Here is a 15,687-nt window from a genome sequence, read left to right as displayed (position 1 = left end):
ACTTAATGCACAGTTCAGGACAGGTCTGTTTTATCACTCAATATTCTGGCCAGGGAGCCATCCCTCAATACTATAAACTAAGAGGTATATTTTGAGTGTCTGGAGTTTGTGTGAGAAGCTTTTGGACCAGCCACCAGTATTGAATATTCAAATGAGTTCTGCGAGTTGGGATGTGCTACCATTGTAAATATGTAATTCTGCAAAGTTACTGGTCTACATTCAAAATGTTAAAGTAGGTGATTATAGCCATTGAAACTGTAGTTAATCGTTTATTGTTATCTTTGTGTTTAAAAAGTATAAAACATTGTGTCAGGAGGAGATACTAGATTCTCTCCCGAAGATCTGCTGTTCAATGAAGTCTCTTGTATCTCTCAGTTACAGCTTCCATGTGGCTCAGGTTAGTCAGTCACAACAATAACGGCACAACAATTTCCCGAAAAATCCGTGAAACTGGGAAAAAATACACAAAAAGTAGTGCAATATCATTTTGCAAACCAAGTCTGTGGTTCCAACAGGAGTTCAATGTAGAATTCACAGCTGCTGTGCCGACTACTAAGAGACAAGATGATGCTCAAAGAATTCTCTCCATGGCAATGACAGCAGACTGGAAGAAATAGCTGACGTAGAAATTAGAGTGGTGGAGGAGACACACAGCACCTTCTGTGTGTCTGCGCAACTCTCACTCAATGAACTGCCCTGATTGACTCCATGTTGACACTTGGAGTTCAATCCGAAGAAGTGTGAGGTGGTACATTTTGGAAGGACAAACTCCAAGGCAGAGTACAAAGTTAATGGCAGGATTCTGGCTAGTGTGGAGGAGCAGAGGGATCTGGGGGTTCATATCCACAGATCCCTGAAAGTTGACTCACAGGTGGATAGGGTAGTTAAGAAAGCCCATGGGATGTTAGCATCCATATGTCGTGGGATCAAGTTTAAGAGCCGCAAGGTAATGATGCAGCTCTATAAAACTCTGGTTAGACCACACTTGGAGTACTGTGTCCAGTTCTGGTTGTCTCATTATAGGAAGGATGTGGAAGCGTTGGAAAGGGTGCAGGGGAGATTTACCAGGATGCTGCCTGGTTTAGAGAGTATGCAGTATGCATTATGAGGAGAGACTAAGGGAGCTAGGGTTTTACTCATTGGAGAGAAGGAGGATGAGAGCAGACATGATAGAGGTGTACAAAATATTAAGAGGAATGGATAGACAGCCAGCACCTCTTTCCCAGGGCACCAATGCGCAATACAAGAAGGCATGGCTTTAAAGTAATAGGTGGGAAGTTCAAGGGAGATATCAGAGTAAGGTTTTTTTACCCAGAGAGTGGCTGGAGCATGGAATGCACTGTCCGGGGCAGTGGTGGAGGTGGGTACATTGGTCAAATTCAAGAGATTGCTAGATAAGCATATGGAGGAATTTAAAATAGAGGGATATATGGTAGGAAGGGCTTAGATAGTCTTAGGTGAGGTTTAAAGGTCAGCACAACACCATGGGCCGAAGGGCCTGTATTGTGCTGTGCTGTTCTATGATTCTATGTTGCAAGTGGCTCCCAGGGTATCCACAAGCTGCAGTCTGATCAAGGAGCCAATGATCACCGTCACAAGTAATTTAGCAAGCAAGTGTTATTAGTGAAGGGTCCCTAGTTGTTGAGCATTAAAAAGTTAGTCTGGGAGAAGCTATGTGCAGTACATCAATGAAACAATGCAGACCTTTTAATTGCAATCTAATTCCTGAACCCTGATTTTTTGAGAGTCCAATTTCCGGCTGTAGCGGAGGGCAGATACATTGCACGACCCATGATGTCCTCAGCAGTACAAATGATTCCAAACAAACGTCAGCTGTGCAAAGGTGAATTGTGCTGGGAAGAGCTATGCCAATTTCCAGATGGTTGCTAATTGATCCCAGAAAAGACCACTAGTATGATCCGACATGTGTAACATGGATTTCTATGAGCAAAATATGTGCAAAAATAGGTCCACTTTCTAGGTTGAGCTCCCTACATTCTGTCTTGTCAACTTAAAGAGGATGATGGTTTAACATGGTTTCAATAGACAAAAGGGCTGCAACACAGATTGTGAGGACCCAGCAGCTGGTCTGGCTCTGTGATGATGTTAAACCATGAGTGGCCACCACAGACTCTGGGTGGAAACAGGACAAAATGGGGATGATTGGCAGGTCAGACAGATAGTTCAATGCAAGGAGTTAAAATTTCTTAAGCACAGGACTCTGAAAATAAAGCCACTATTTAAGTGTTGAAAGGGAAGTGGCTGTGGATGGAACATGCCCTCAATATGCTAAAGCTCTGAATCAATTCTGCAAATGTGCTTTAAAACACGAGCTTTTAACTAGGAATTGTCACATCTAAACCCATCTGCCAACTATCTGCTCATACATCTTCCACATGCCTATAGTAATCTGTTCTTTTGATATTGAAGCCTTAAATGAGGCGACTCTGTCTGCTTAATGAGCTGTAACCACCGCCGAAACTGCAGCTAATGTGAAATTAACTTCAAATCCAGTTTAGATCCATGTCTGAATACTTGACTTCACATCAAATACTTCATAGCTAAATGTGCTTCCTCTAATTAGCTCTGTGTACTTAGAAGCTTCAGGAGCACAAACACAAGCTGATCACTCTCTCCACACCTACACAGAAAAGCTTTGCTGGCAGCAATCTACAGCATCTCAGGAAGGTTACACTGAGAATCCAACATTATTTTGACAAACTACAGGTGCTCCCACAAACAGAGTAGATTAGAAGATGGTGTAATGCATCTTAATCAGAAAATAGTGGGGATTAGGGAAGGAAGAACAGTGTGTGGAACAGTGTTTTTGAAGCTTCACTGAATCGAGGAAGTTCAGAAGAGCAACAACCAATGTCAAATTGATAAAATACAGAAACTAGACAATGTCTAATGGTGTTCAGGAGCTAGAGCTGAAAGATTTTTCTTTGTCGTGTGCAGAATTATAAAAGTGTCAATCATATAACAGTCTCTACTTAACCCAGATAAAAATATTCCAATCTGTATATTTGAACCAAAAGGTTAGTTAAGTCTAAAGTATACCCTTTAAAATCTTTGGTGGGTAATATTGCAAATGAAACTAAACAATGGGCAATCCAATCAAATACTTCATTTGTGTTAGTCTTCACAGCAAAGGAAATGAGAATCTACCTGATGTCCTCAGGAAACTGGTAACAATTCAAAGAATAGGATTCACTAGCTAATTGTAAGCAAGAAAAAGTACCAAGACGGACAAATCCCCAGGATCTGATGGTTTCCACCTCCAATTATAAGGAAGCTTTAGATGTTTGAGATTTAATCTTCCAGGGCTCTCTGGATCCAGCAATTGTCAACATACATGAGAATTCTGGAAATGTAATTATTATTTAAGAAAGTTAAGAAGGCACAAATAAGAAATTTTAGATCTTGTAGTCAAAAGCTAGGAACAGTGCAGTGTTAACTTCTAAGTGGGGAAGACATTGGACTAAGCATAGAGTGGCAAACAGCTAGAAAATTGAGTTTTGACTGGAAAGATCCAGCATGGATTTGCCAACTGCAAGTCACGCCAACAAACCCATTTTTTTTTTTCCTCGAGGAAGTAAACGGGGGAAATGTCTATATATGTAGTTTACAGGGACTTCCTAAAAGACATTCAACATGATTTCATACAAGTAACTCAACAAAATTGAAGTTCATGACATCCAAGGTAAATCTTTGACCTGGTTAGGCAGTGGAACACATTGTAGGGTTGATACTCAAAGAGGAAGGAAATGATTAGTGTTGCCATCCAAGGTTCTATGCTGGGAATCAACCATTATTGATCACTTATATAATATCAAGAGCCATTTCTCCAAATTTGCCAGAAGTACAAAGGCTGGTGGTGCAGCACTTAGTACAGACAGGAGCATAAACTCACTTGAGGTACTGTTAGTTTAATGAGTGGTGTAACTGTGGCAGATGGAATCCAACACAGACAAGTGTGAGATCACACATTTTGTAACAGGATTGACTTAAGTATTATATAAAATGGTGAAAAGCTGGGAATAGTGGTAGTCCAAGGAAATTGAAGGGTCCATATACATAATACTGATACGTAACAGTTAGGTACAAAATATAATTCAAATGGCTCAAGGGCTAGAATACGAAAGATTTTGTCTAGGTTTGCGAAAGCTAAACAAAGCCCTAGTTGGACCATATCTGTAGTAGGCAATATAGAATTCTGTGGACTGCACCTTACTAAGGATATATTAAACTAAGAAGAAGTGTACTCAGTAGTGACCTGAACATCATCAGGGCTCCAATTGTTAGATTGAGGAGGAAAGAGTGGATCAATTCCTTCTGCTTGTAAAACAAAATATTAATAGGATTATGACAGGAGTTGATAGGAGCCCTAAAGAGAAACTCTTGTTGGGCAAGTCTAAATCAAAGGGATATTAGATATAGACCACTGAGGAGTGAAGTTAGAAAACATCTCCATATACATGAAGTTAAAAGTATGGAACAACCCTTTTGGGATACATGTATTAACAGCAATGGAATTAAGATGAGTAGATACAGACCAGATACAGATGAGCTATGATTTAGTCATGATTCAGTATGTCTCAGCTGGCTCATGGACTGAATGATCTACTGATATCCCTGTGCTATTTCTGCTGATATCACAGCAGAAGGATCAAGTGTTCTGCAATTTTACAACAAGCGACCATTTTGAATGGATTAATTGTAGGGAACCTTATCAAATACAATACCATGAATAATTAAAATGTTTATTCATTTTTTTTAAAATCACACTGACAAAAACTTTGTAAAAGAACTGTTTTTTATACATTTTTTGCAATGCTTCCTTGAAGGTGCCACCTTGCTGGTGCACCTTGCCCAAACTGTCACTCCAGACATGGTGAAGATTACATGACAGGAAGACATCAAACCCAGTCCCAGCCAACATCCAAAAGGATCACTGATAAACAAAACCTGCCCACAGGCATGCAAGTCCACATGTCGCTATTCAGTTGAAATTGGTGCCTTGGCTTTGACTGGCAGGGATTGAAGTAAGGGGAACAGTGTACTCTTTTCAGTATGTCTTTTAAATTTCACCTGTCAATCTCACATACATTACAGACATGAAATAGGAACATCCTACATCATATGCAGGTCCCTCACTATACAAGTAAATCCACAGAAACAGTTGCAGGCTCTTTGCACAAGGTACCTCCGTGACTGAAAAAGGGCAGGATTGCGCCGGAGAAGACTTCCTTGCAGAACCTAGAGGAAGAATGCTTACTCCTCCTGAACTCAAAGGGCGTTGCAAGGAAAAGTTTGAAACTTAACATTCCTGGCATTGGATTGATCTGGAGGGAATCTCACTGCTCGTACTTGTCCTATTGACAATTGCCTCAATGAATCATTGGGACCCAATGTGCAAGTGCTAGACAGCAGCCCGCCAGCTTCAGGCAGCAGCTTTGTCATCTGCTTAGTAAAGTATGTAAAAGATTGTGGGGATCTTAACCTGCCATCTGCCTAGCATCAGTCCAGCACGAAGGGTTGAAATCATCAAGCCAGCTAAATCAGTGTGGATCAGGGATGAAACCTGGAATAAAATAATATTCAATCTACCATTATGTATTAGACTGCCTTTTCAAACCTCTTGTCCTCCAAACACAGAAGGTTAAGGGCAAAGTAGAAAAGATACATGCATTTCGACAGTTCAAATATGTGCAGGGAATATAGTAACCTAATTATGTGGAAGTATAATGGAATTTATAAATAAAAGCTGCAGAAGATAACAGTCAGCTGAAGATCAACATATCCTGCTTTGGAGCAGTACTTTTTGCAGTGTTATGGTGGAAATAATATTCAATCAATTTTGCAAAGCCAGCAAAATATGAAAGTTTTATTCCCTTCATACCTTTCTCTCCACTACAGAACTGCTCAGCTCTGAACCATTTTTGGCACTTAGCCAAAAAGGCACATTCACCTTTTTGGGAAAAAAAACCAGACTGCATTCTACTGTCAAGCTATCTTTGCAGCAGTCAGGTGGAACGGAAGATAAGAGAAGGAGAATCAAACAGGAATGTTATAATCTGAATCCCACTGACTATTACTCCAGAAGGCATTTTCTACTCTGCCACTCTGGAGCTCTTCTAACCAATGGGGAATTCAAACCATCCGTCTCAAAGTCAAAGATTAAGATATACCACAGATGAAATGCCGGGGCTTTAGTACATTTTCTTTAAATTGTAAGGGATCCCTCTTCAAGACTGCTTATAATTCAAAACAACATTCTCATTACACCGCTGTTCATAATTGAGCAGTTTCTGCTCAATTATTAAAAGGCATTTTCAAATGCCAGTTACTTCAAGCAGTTTAATAGTGCAAAGTTTTCCACAAAGTCTCTCATCCTGAATACCACCACACCCAAAATCCAAATCACTATTCCCTTTCTGATGCTCACCATTATTCCCATTGATGTTTGCATTTACAGTTGGGTGGGATCATGTCATCTCTCATCTTCAAAGTTTGACACTCTGCAGTAAGAAAAATCAAAAGCCATTGCAAAACAAGATTTTGGGAGTAGAAGTCTGATATTGTTTAATGCATCATTCCCTTCATTCTGCATTAAACTGCTCAGAAACACCTACCCTAACTGGGGGATTGACTGAAGAACATTATGAAATGGGGTCCTGGAGTTACCAGCTCTCATTTAATCATTGTGAGTACAATGTGGAGCAGCCATAGGGAAAAAATCACAAAGGAAACCTGGCACCCATGACTTTGTTGAGAGAGGCTCATTTGGATTTAAAGTAATTTCTCATTGGCATAGAGAGCAATACATTGTAGAAATGCTGTTGTAGTCAGTAGATTGCTTTTGTCTTTCTTTTCCTTCCACCTCTCCCAAAACTGTTGGTTTCTCGGTTACACTTTCACAGGTACTTCCAGATGGGCATTCTTCACACGCTGACTGGTCTGTGAACATCAGAATGTCATTGCAGCTGCTACCCATTCTGTGGCATCTACACTGACAAACCCTCAGCAAGAGTTGATGGAAAATTACCTTCCTTGGCGACTTTTTACTCTTCCTTATCTGGCTCCCTCAGGGAAACTGATAGTTGGCCTCCCTCATTTGCACAGATAAGATGTTGAAGCTGAAGTTATTTAAATTATTCATTTCTTATTTTGCTGCAAATTAAAACACCTTGTGCGGTTAGGCCTCTGATTATTAAGCTGTATCAAGGATTAAACTGGACTCTATTCTTGCCTTGACTTTAATCTTCAAACCAATAGTTGGCTCAGTTTCTGGGCTGGGGTTCAACAAAAAGATGGGGGAATGTAAAACTGCAGAGTAGGTGGGAATGTAGTTAACTGTGGGAGGTTACAGCTGAGAACACAAACAAATGGCCTTGATGTTGTTCCCATCTGTATTTTACAAAGACTTCATATCATGTTGTGTGATGGCAACACTGTATTCAATTTAGTGTGATATAAGAAGTGATTTCATCTTTATTACTTTGATCTGCAATGCTAAGATTTAAGAGGGATCCGGAGTTAGAAAGCAGAGAATTTTTGCCAGCGGTATGACTCCCCCTGGGAGGAGTAGCCCAGAGTTATCACATTGAAGTCTTCAAGAGGTCAACTGCTGCATAACCCCCAACAAGAGGAGGCGGATGTGGAAGATTAGGGAAATTGTCTTTGAAAAGTACAAAGCAATTTGTCAATTCCATTTATCAGTATCTTTTTTTCTGAAGATCTTCTGTATTTTCAATAGCGATCTCTGGCAATAGTTGAAAAACAGAACATCATCACTTTTTAATGTCCATGCATTCAAGATAGCACCATACATATGAAACTATTGGCTTTTACATTTGTTTCAATATATTCATTTCTGAAATAATGTGGATAAATTTAGCTGTTATAGTACTGATCCTGTTTGTCTATCATGTGTTCATTCCACAAAGCACTGGAGATCTGGAACTCCCACTCAAAACATCGCAGAAGTTAGGCTACAAGAAATTTGAAAACTGAAACTGATAGATTATTATTGTGTAAATGCATTAAGGAATAGGAATCAAAAGGTGGGTAAAAAGAATTGAGAGACAAAGTTCGGGAGGAGGTCACAGGCCCCTCAAGCCATTAAATAAGATCACAGCTGATCTCTTTGGTCTCAACTGCACTTTTCTGCCGATTCCCACCACCCTGGATTCCAAAAATACCTCTCTCACTTAGCTTCAATTATACTTCATGACTCAGTGTCTACAGTCCTCTGGGGTGGGGAATTTACTACATGCTGCTGTGCACTCTGAAGTGTTCAGTTGTTTGACTCTCATTGTAATTCTCCCTGAATCTGCACACTGATCCCTGATACTCTCTCTGGTCATTCCCTGGTCATGGATTCTGATCCCTGAAATTCCCTGGAAGATCCCTGCCATTCTCTGGAATCATTCCCTGGCCATAGGTACTGATCCCTGACACTTTCTATGGAATCACTCCCTGGTCGCTGGTATTGATCCCTGACTTTCTCACCAGAGCCATTCCCTGAAGTCGTATTGTTTACATCAGCAGACTTAAGCTACAACACTGAGACACAAAATATCAGCCCTCCATTTATCAGGTTTGCGCCAAGTTTGAGGATCGGCAGGGAGGACATTTTGCTGCTCTGAACCCATTTACAGAAAGTTATCCTAAACAGAAGTCCAGGACAGACCCAACCCCAGGTGCAGACCGGAGCCAAGCAAATGGCGCCATTGCACCAACCCTCTTGTCAATCTTCTCTACTGCAATACTGAACCTCAGTTCCAACAAGCTTCCATGTGGAGTGGAGTTAATCTACAAGAGGAACAGGAACTCTTCAACCTTTGTCACCTCAACTCAAAAACCAAGACCAGTCCAACCTCAGTTGTTGATTAAGAATACACAGATGATGCTTGTGTATTTATACAGAGGACAAGCTTCCAGTCATTGTTGATTCCTCCACCGAAGCATGCAATAGGACGGGCCTTACAATAGGCATATGAGAGACAGTGCAAAACAGAATCCCAACAATCAAGCTCCATAACCAGACCTGGAAGAATGTGGATCACTTTCCACATTTCAGGAGGTACTAATCAGTGCAGGCAAACATCAATAATGAGATTCACCATTACTTCCAGCTGACTGAGGGAAAGTATTTAAATACCATGACCTCAAACCAAGCATCAAGCTCATGGACACCGGACAGCAGCGATCTCCCCCCGCAGGAACTTTGAAACATAGAAGAATCTACAGTGAGCAAAGCTCAAAGTAGAAGTACCAATAATGCAATCTTCACAAAATCAAAATCAATTGTCAGATAGGCAAATCAACTGCAGTGTGCTTTCCCAGACCAACATCTTGAGGCCCTGATCACACCTCACAGCTCTGGTGGATGTGCATGTTATCCACGTGCCCATGAGCAGACTCCCCTAAAAAGGCTCATGGTTGGAACCTCGTAGGGCAAGAGGTCTCCAGGAGGACAAGAAACTACTTCAGGTACTCTCAAAGCTTCTTTAAAAAGAATGTAACATCCTCATCAATTCACAGCTCATTCAAAAGAGAGGTTCATGCAGGAAGGTACTGAGCACCTCGAGTCTCTAGAATGGGAGCATAAAGCAAAGGGTGTGAAGGGAACACAATATCCCAAACAACCCACCCACCCACCAGCCTATCAAGCATTCAAACACCTTGTGGTAGAGTCTGCAAAGCCAGCATGGGACTCATCAGTCACCACCGAACCCACGCAGCTGGAGTGGAAGCAAGCCATCCTTGACCTCGAGGGACTGCCTAAGATTTCCAGCATCTTGTTTTTATCCCTGACATTAAATCTCTTTAAGAACGAAACGTTCCTTCCCTAATTCATGGACAGGATTACGTTGCTCTTTTGAAAGAAAGCCTATCATCAAAAAGTTGCTTTTCAGTTTATGGGGAGTTCATGATCTAACACAGAGAATTAATAACAGATTCTGATTGACAGAATCCAACTTTAAAAACTTACCTTTGTTACAGTTGAGTTTCCAGCCTTTGCACAAATAAACACAGAAACATTCACATGGACAATGATGCAGATACCATATGATATGTAGCCCAAGTTTTGCAAGTCTGGACTTTGTATTGAAGTACAGTATTTAACTACAAATTAAGTCTAATTGTTGGGAGTAATTTACATTCAACCAAACAACGCAAAAATACATTACTCGTATCCAATGCAGACCGACTTAATTGACCTGTTTACTCTCACTTCACACAAAGTGGTGTATATTTGGATTGGATCCAAAACAGCCACGTTGTATACAAGACAATAGTTGCCTACTATTCAAAGAAATATTCCCCATAGGTTACAACTCTCTCTACTTTCTTTACAATGAGCTTCCTCTTGTAAATGTGAACAAATTCTGCTTCAAGACAATTTGATTCATAATTTATTCTACTTCTGAGCCACTGGCCGCTGCTTCGAACAGGCAAACAGTGAGAATTTGTTTAAACTACTTAATCAGAAATTGCAATAACAATTACATTGGTTAATAACATTTGCTAACTGTTATTGCAGTGGTCACTACAACTTTTTATACATATATGAAGCGTGTAAAGAAATCAATCCTTCCTCAACTGTTAAAAAGCATTAGAAGGACCACTTAAGCTGCACACACATTTCAAATTTCAACAATAAGCTTGACCAAATACATAACAAATTAAATGTCATGAATAATTTTAAGACTCCACGCCATTAAACACACCAAGCACTAATTTGCCTTACCTTCAAAAGTTTCAATAAATATTTCCTACACCAGAAAAGTCAGTTATGTGAAAACTCAAAGTAAAATGTTCTTAATCCAAACAGTATAGTTTCAATTATTCTACTGATGCAATCAGGATGTTGGATGCCACTCCATAACCGTCTGTTCATGTACGCCAAAGTCAACAGGATAAGTCTGGTTAGTTTGCAAGTATTTGTCCATGAAAAATAGTCTTAAGAACACACCCCCCAGTGAACACTGACACTTGCATGCCTGTTTTAACATTCATCATGGATCATTTGCTCCTTAACTATTAAGATACCAGGCACTGTTCAATGATATTGATTAACAGCACACTCTTCATTGCAGTTCTGTACTAAAGAATCAGCTTGTATTTAACTTATTGCAATGGAGTGGTATTTAATTTACTAACTGTAAAAAGAAACAGCATTCCTTGAGGGTTTGTCTACACATTATGAAAACTGAAATGTGGGTTTAGGACTTAAAGGAATGGGTGCTGTTTCAATGGCAAGTTCAAATATTCTTCATTGTTCAAAACAAATCCACCAAATAAAAGCAAACATTAGCTTTATTGTACAAAATGGAAAGCTTTGAACTCAATTGGTTACATTCTCCCTAACAGCACTCTTAGGGTAAATAAATGATAAAATTCATGATGTTATGAGCATTACCAAACATTGATATTAAAAGTAGTGATTATCATAAGAAAACAGTGCTTAGAATCATGCCAGCTGTATTCTAACGAGTGATTAATTGTGTCATTTATGGGCAGAAGGAAGATTTGCCTTGATTCAGTGCTTTTCATTATCCTTTTAGCATGCCCCGGGGCACTTTGCTGTCAATGGAGTGCCTTTGAAATAAGAGCCACTGTTATAATGTGAGAAACGTAGTGACCAATTTGCACACAGTAAGCTTCCACGTACAACATTTTACAGAATTAAATAGTATACCCAATTGATTATTTACAATTCCTACATGGGACCTGCAATTCTTGTTCATAAATCTTCCTATTTTCACAATATTTGATCATACTCTTATGCCAATTTTAAGCTTAAATTCTGTTGCAGCTACTTCCCACTCAAGTTTCTTTTCCTGGCTGTCACTTTGCAGTTGCAGATTCTGACTGATTTTTCTGACTCTTAATCATTGCACTTTAGTTCAAGTTCAAGGCATTTTGTAATAACCACCTTTGAAAAGTGTTCTTATCTCAAACTTTATCTTCCATTGTTTCCTGAAAAATGCTAATCTAGCTGAGATATGGTTCATATAACCCTCTGCACTATACTGGGAAGATAAGCTACCAATGCACACAGCAGGAATCAAAGTAGTTTCCCTGCCCATGTGTCTCACATTCTCTTGTGGCTGTTTCTTTATTAATGAAACCTGCAAGGAAACATGCAACTATATTCAAGTCTCAGAAGGCATTCGCAGGCAGAAAATTCTCACAATGGAAGAATGGAGTAGTCCTGGAGTGAGATATTGAAGGAAAGCTCCAACTAGTTCCAGACTCTGACTGCTTTTGTTGGCACATCATGAATATCTCTGGCCCAGTTGAGTTGCTGGTCTGTAGTGACCCCAAGATATCAATCAGTAAGATAATGTAAAGTGGTCAGACTCTCTCTTGTTGAAGTGGTCACTGTCTGGCACTTGAGTGGCAGGAATGTTATCTGACTCTTATCAGCCCCTGCCTAGATGTGGTCTTGGTCCCTACTGCATGTTCATTCTCTGAGCAGCCATTAACTGAACGTTGTGCAATAATTAGTGAACATCCTCACTTTTGACCTTCTACTAGAATAAGAACAGGATTGAAATTAAAGAAAGCTTTTACAACACGCCACAGGACATAATTAGCTGAGGTTTACAAAAGAATAATGATTAAGTAATTGCGATTGTTACAGGAGACTTGAAGGACAAACTTGTATTCTGAAATTAAAATGTATTTGAAGTCATTGGCACACTTGCAAACCACACAAGGAAAGAGAATGGTGAAAGATGCAATAGCACTGTCAACTCAATTGTATGATTACATGAGCTGCCCTCTATCTTCAAGATATTCAGAAGGTAACAAAGAAAGCACCCAGTAACATTACTGTTAAAGTGATAATTTCTTCCTGTTGTTACTACTATGGAAATCAAACTGAAGCTAATGAAGAAACAGAAGGCTGTAACAGGAATCAGACATTGGTGGTTAGAACTTGCAGTCTGGCAACACAGAATTTAAGCTACTGATCAGGTTTAATACTTCAACATTAGTGGAAAACATGTTTGACAAAATGGAAAATGCCCATACTTCCCTCACATTACATGTTAAAAATAAAAACAGTGTGGGAGACACTCAGAAGGTCGTTGAAGGATTATTGGCCTGAAATGTTAACCCTGTTTTCTCTCCACAATTGCCGTGTATTCCCAGAATTTTCTGCTTTTATTTCAGATTTCCAGCATCTGCACCCTTTTTTGCTTTTCACTTGCATGCAATTGCTGATTTGGTGCAAAGCCATATCAAAGGGATCAATGAGGAGGCAAACAGCTCTACCGTTTGGAGTGGAACTTCTGAGAGGAAGCTCAACTCTCTCAAGACACTTGAGCAATCCATCTACTTTGGGGAAACAGCCTCGTAAGTAGCACCCTGTACATAGCAGCACCACTGTGTGTGTGAAATGAATAAGGATTAGCACACCATTATACAGTCTTATCAAACCTGAATAATATATTAAAGAGAAAGGGGAGAACATTGAGTGTTGGCTTAGTACACATAACTTTCACCTGTGTTTTTTTTTAAAGATATATAACTTCAGTTCATTCAGTTGACATTAAATTCTCCTGTCTGAATACTGGTTTCTGATGCCAACAACAAGCATGCGTTTTAGAGGCACTTGGGTCAACAAATAAAGCACCTGTTTCCTGCACCAGGCTCCATCAGAGAGCAGGCAATCAGGAGTGTGCCCAGACCATGCAATAGGTGTACAACTAAGAAACTGAGCACATCTTTTCACTAAAAAAAACTTGCACTTATATAGCACCTTTCATGACTTTAGAACCAATGAAGTTGTTCATGTGGGATGTAAGAAACGTAGCCACTTTGCAAGTTCCCACAAACAGGACCATGATGAAAAGTAACCTTGAGGCACTGTACCCGTATATTCACAGAGTTTTCACGTGCTCAGCATTTACCTAAATAATAAAATCTATCCTTACCAGAACGAAGTTAGCTCGCACTGAACATGGGCACATGGGTTGAGTACAGGATGAACCCACATCTGTTCAATGTGTTGCAGGCTACATGTTAATTTGGTGTTCCCTGCTGTTTTAAATGGAAGCTGCATGCAGCAGTCCATAGCCACAAAGTTCATTGGTTGCAGGCAAATCAGCAGGGGCCTAAAAATCACAAACGGCTGGTGTTACTTAAAGGTAGCCTGCACCTCTTAAAGGCAAGGTGTTTATTCCCCATAAAAAGTGGCAGGAGATTTTTTCCCCCAAAATTAAACTTCCTTCTTAAACATTTGAGGTCTAGCTGACAATGCAGTTAGTTCAAGACACAGAGAAATTCTATATCAGTGGACAGCAGGAGGCCTTCCTGACGCATGCTCAGCAGGCTGAGATAAAGTTGCAGCCCAGGTCAGTGTCAGGAGTGCAGTACCCAAAACATGGATACAGCACAAAAAAGTCTACCACCGTTCACACCTCAGCACTTAATTCACTACCCCCCCCCCCCATCAGCCAAATAACACCAATTATTTAATTCACATACACAACCCAACTCTCGCACAGTTAGCGCTTTGCAAAGTTGTGCTTACAATTCACAGCTTGGCCACACGATCAGATATTTAATCCTGGCAGTCCACCACCCAGACATAATACAGGACAAGAGGTGAAACATTTCCAATTTTCTTGCAGTAGGCGTTGGCACACTCCAGGAGGCAGCAGATAAGAAATGGAGGAGGATGGTTGCTGGTGCATGGTTTAACCACTGGGCAGGAGAAAGCGTGCTGCTGACAGGCAGGAGGGATTGATATGGGTATCTACATTCCCATTTTCCTTTTTCATCATACTTCTCTCTCACCTGACAAGATGCAGTTGGCCCAAGCACACGCTTCTTACCTTCGCCACCAACTCAACTTTTGTCACTTTTTACATTTTGGAGACCCAAGACTACAACTTTGTCAGAGGAGGAGGAGGAGGAAGATGGCAGTGGAGGCTTCAATCAATCTTACACTTGCTCTTACACCAGCTTGCCTACAGGCGATACTACATTTTAGAGGCTAGGATGTTGAAGGGACCCACGCTTGTTGGGAACCAGGGAGAGGTGCAGGAGCCAGGTTATGGGGAGAGCTCAGCTCTCAGGCACGTGAGGTCACAATAATTCTACTGAAGAAGAGCTGGATGGAGACAGCTGCAAAAGAATATCTGCTTTACCAGATCACCGCTGAGTGCATTACAAACTCGGCCATACAGCCTGTACATAATGTTAAGCAGGAGTTCAGCACCAACTTTCCACAAGGTTCTGTGCAGAACCTAGGATATGTCTTTTCAAGTACAGAATGGTCACCTCCATTAACACTCATCGGAAACTCAGCATGATGTAGTCCCTGGTGGTTGATGTCAGTTTGCATTGAAGCAGTGTTGAAGCAGAAATTTAACCTGTGACCCTGGATCCCACTGTTTAAGTTGACAGCTTTCAGGGATTTTAGTGGGTCAGTAGATTGTGGAGGTGCTGATGTGTACACAGGGTGGCAGTGGCTCTTTGGGGCACAAATGATCCATCCTCTCCCAGAATTGATGGGGTCCCTGCTCCCAACCCTGACCACTCCAAAAATGTCTTTGCCATTGCCAGCCAGTCGACCCTTATCACAGCAGTCCAGCTTGGAAAACTATCTGATGGCTTATCAATTGAAGGTCAGCTGCCTTTCCCCACTCATGTTGTAGCTAC

At 40.6% G+C, this 15,687-nt stretch overlaps 1 protein-coding gene across 6 annotated transcripts in view; it reads right to left on the bottom strand.

The window, feature by feature from the left end:
- The window catches only part of LOC127568611 (KN motif and ankyrin repeat domain-containing protein 4-like), a 115,317-nt gene that overhangs the window by 75,228 nt on the left and 24,402 nt on the right, over window positions 1–15,687 (bottom strand). The window contains exon 1 of one of the 6 annotated variants that reach the window (XM_052012574.1): window positions 13,956–13,979. The exons of 3 other annotated variants lie outside the window; for them this stretch is intronic. The gene's annotated coding sequence lies outside the window, so the exon portion shown is untranslated. Of the gene's footprint in view, window positions 1–10,000; window positions 10,215–10,759; window positions 10,919–13,955; window positions 13,980–15,687 lie in introns of those variants that run through there. 2 more of the 6 variants (XM_052012569.1, XM_052012572.1) reach the window with 2 other exon arrangements.

The sequence above is a fragment of the Pristis pectinata genome, chromosome 3, assembly GCF_009764475.1.
Source record: "Pristis pectinata isolate sPriPec2 chromosome 3, sPriPec2.1.pri, whole genome shotgun sequence".
Lineage (NCBI taxonomy): Eukaryota > Metazoa > Chordata > Chondrichthyes > Rhinopristiformes > Pristidae > Pristis > Pristis pectinata.
This window is presented reverse-complemented; position numbering and strand designations above follow the sequence as displayed.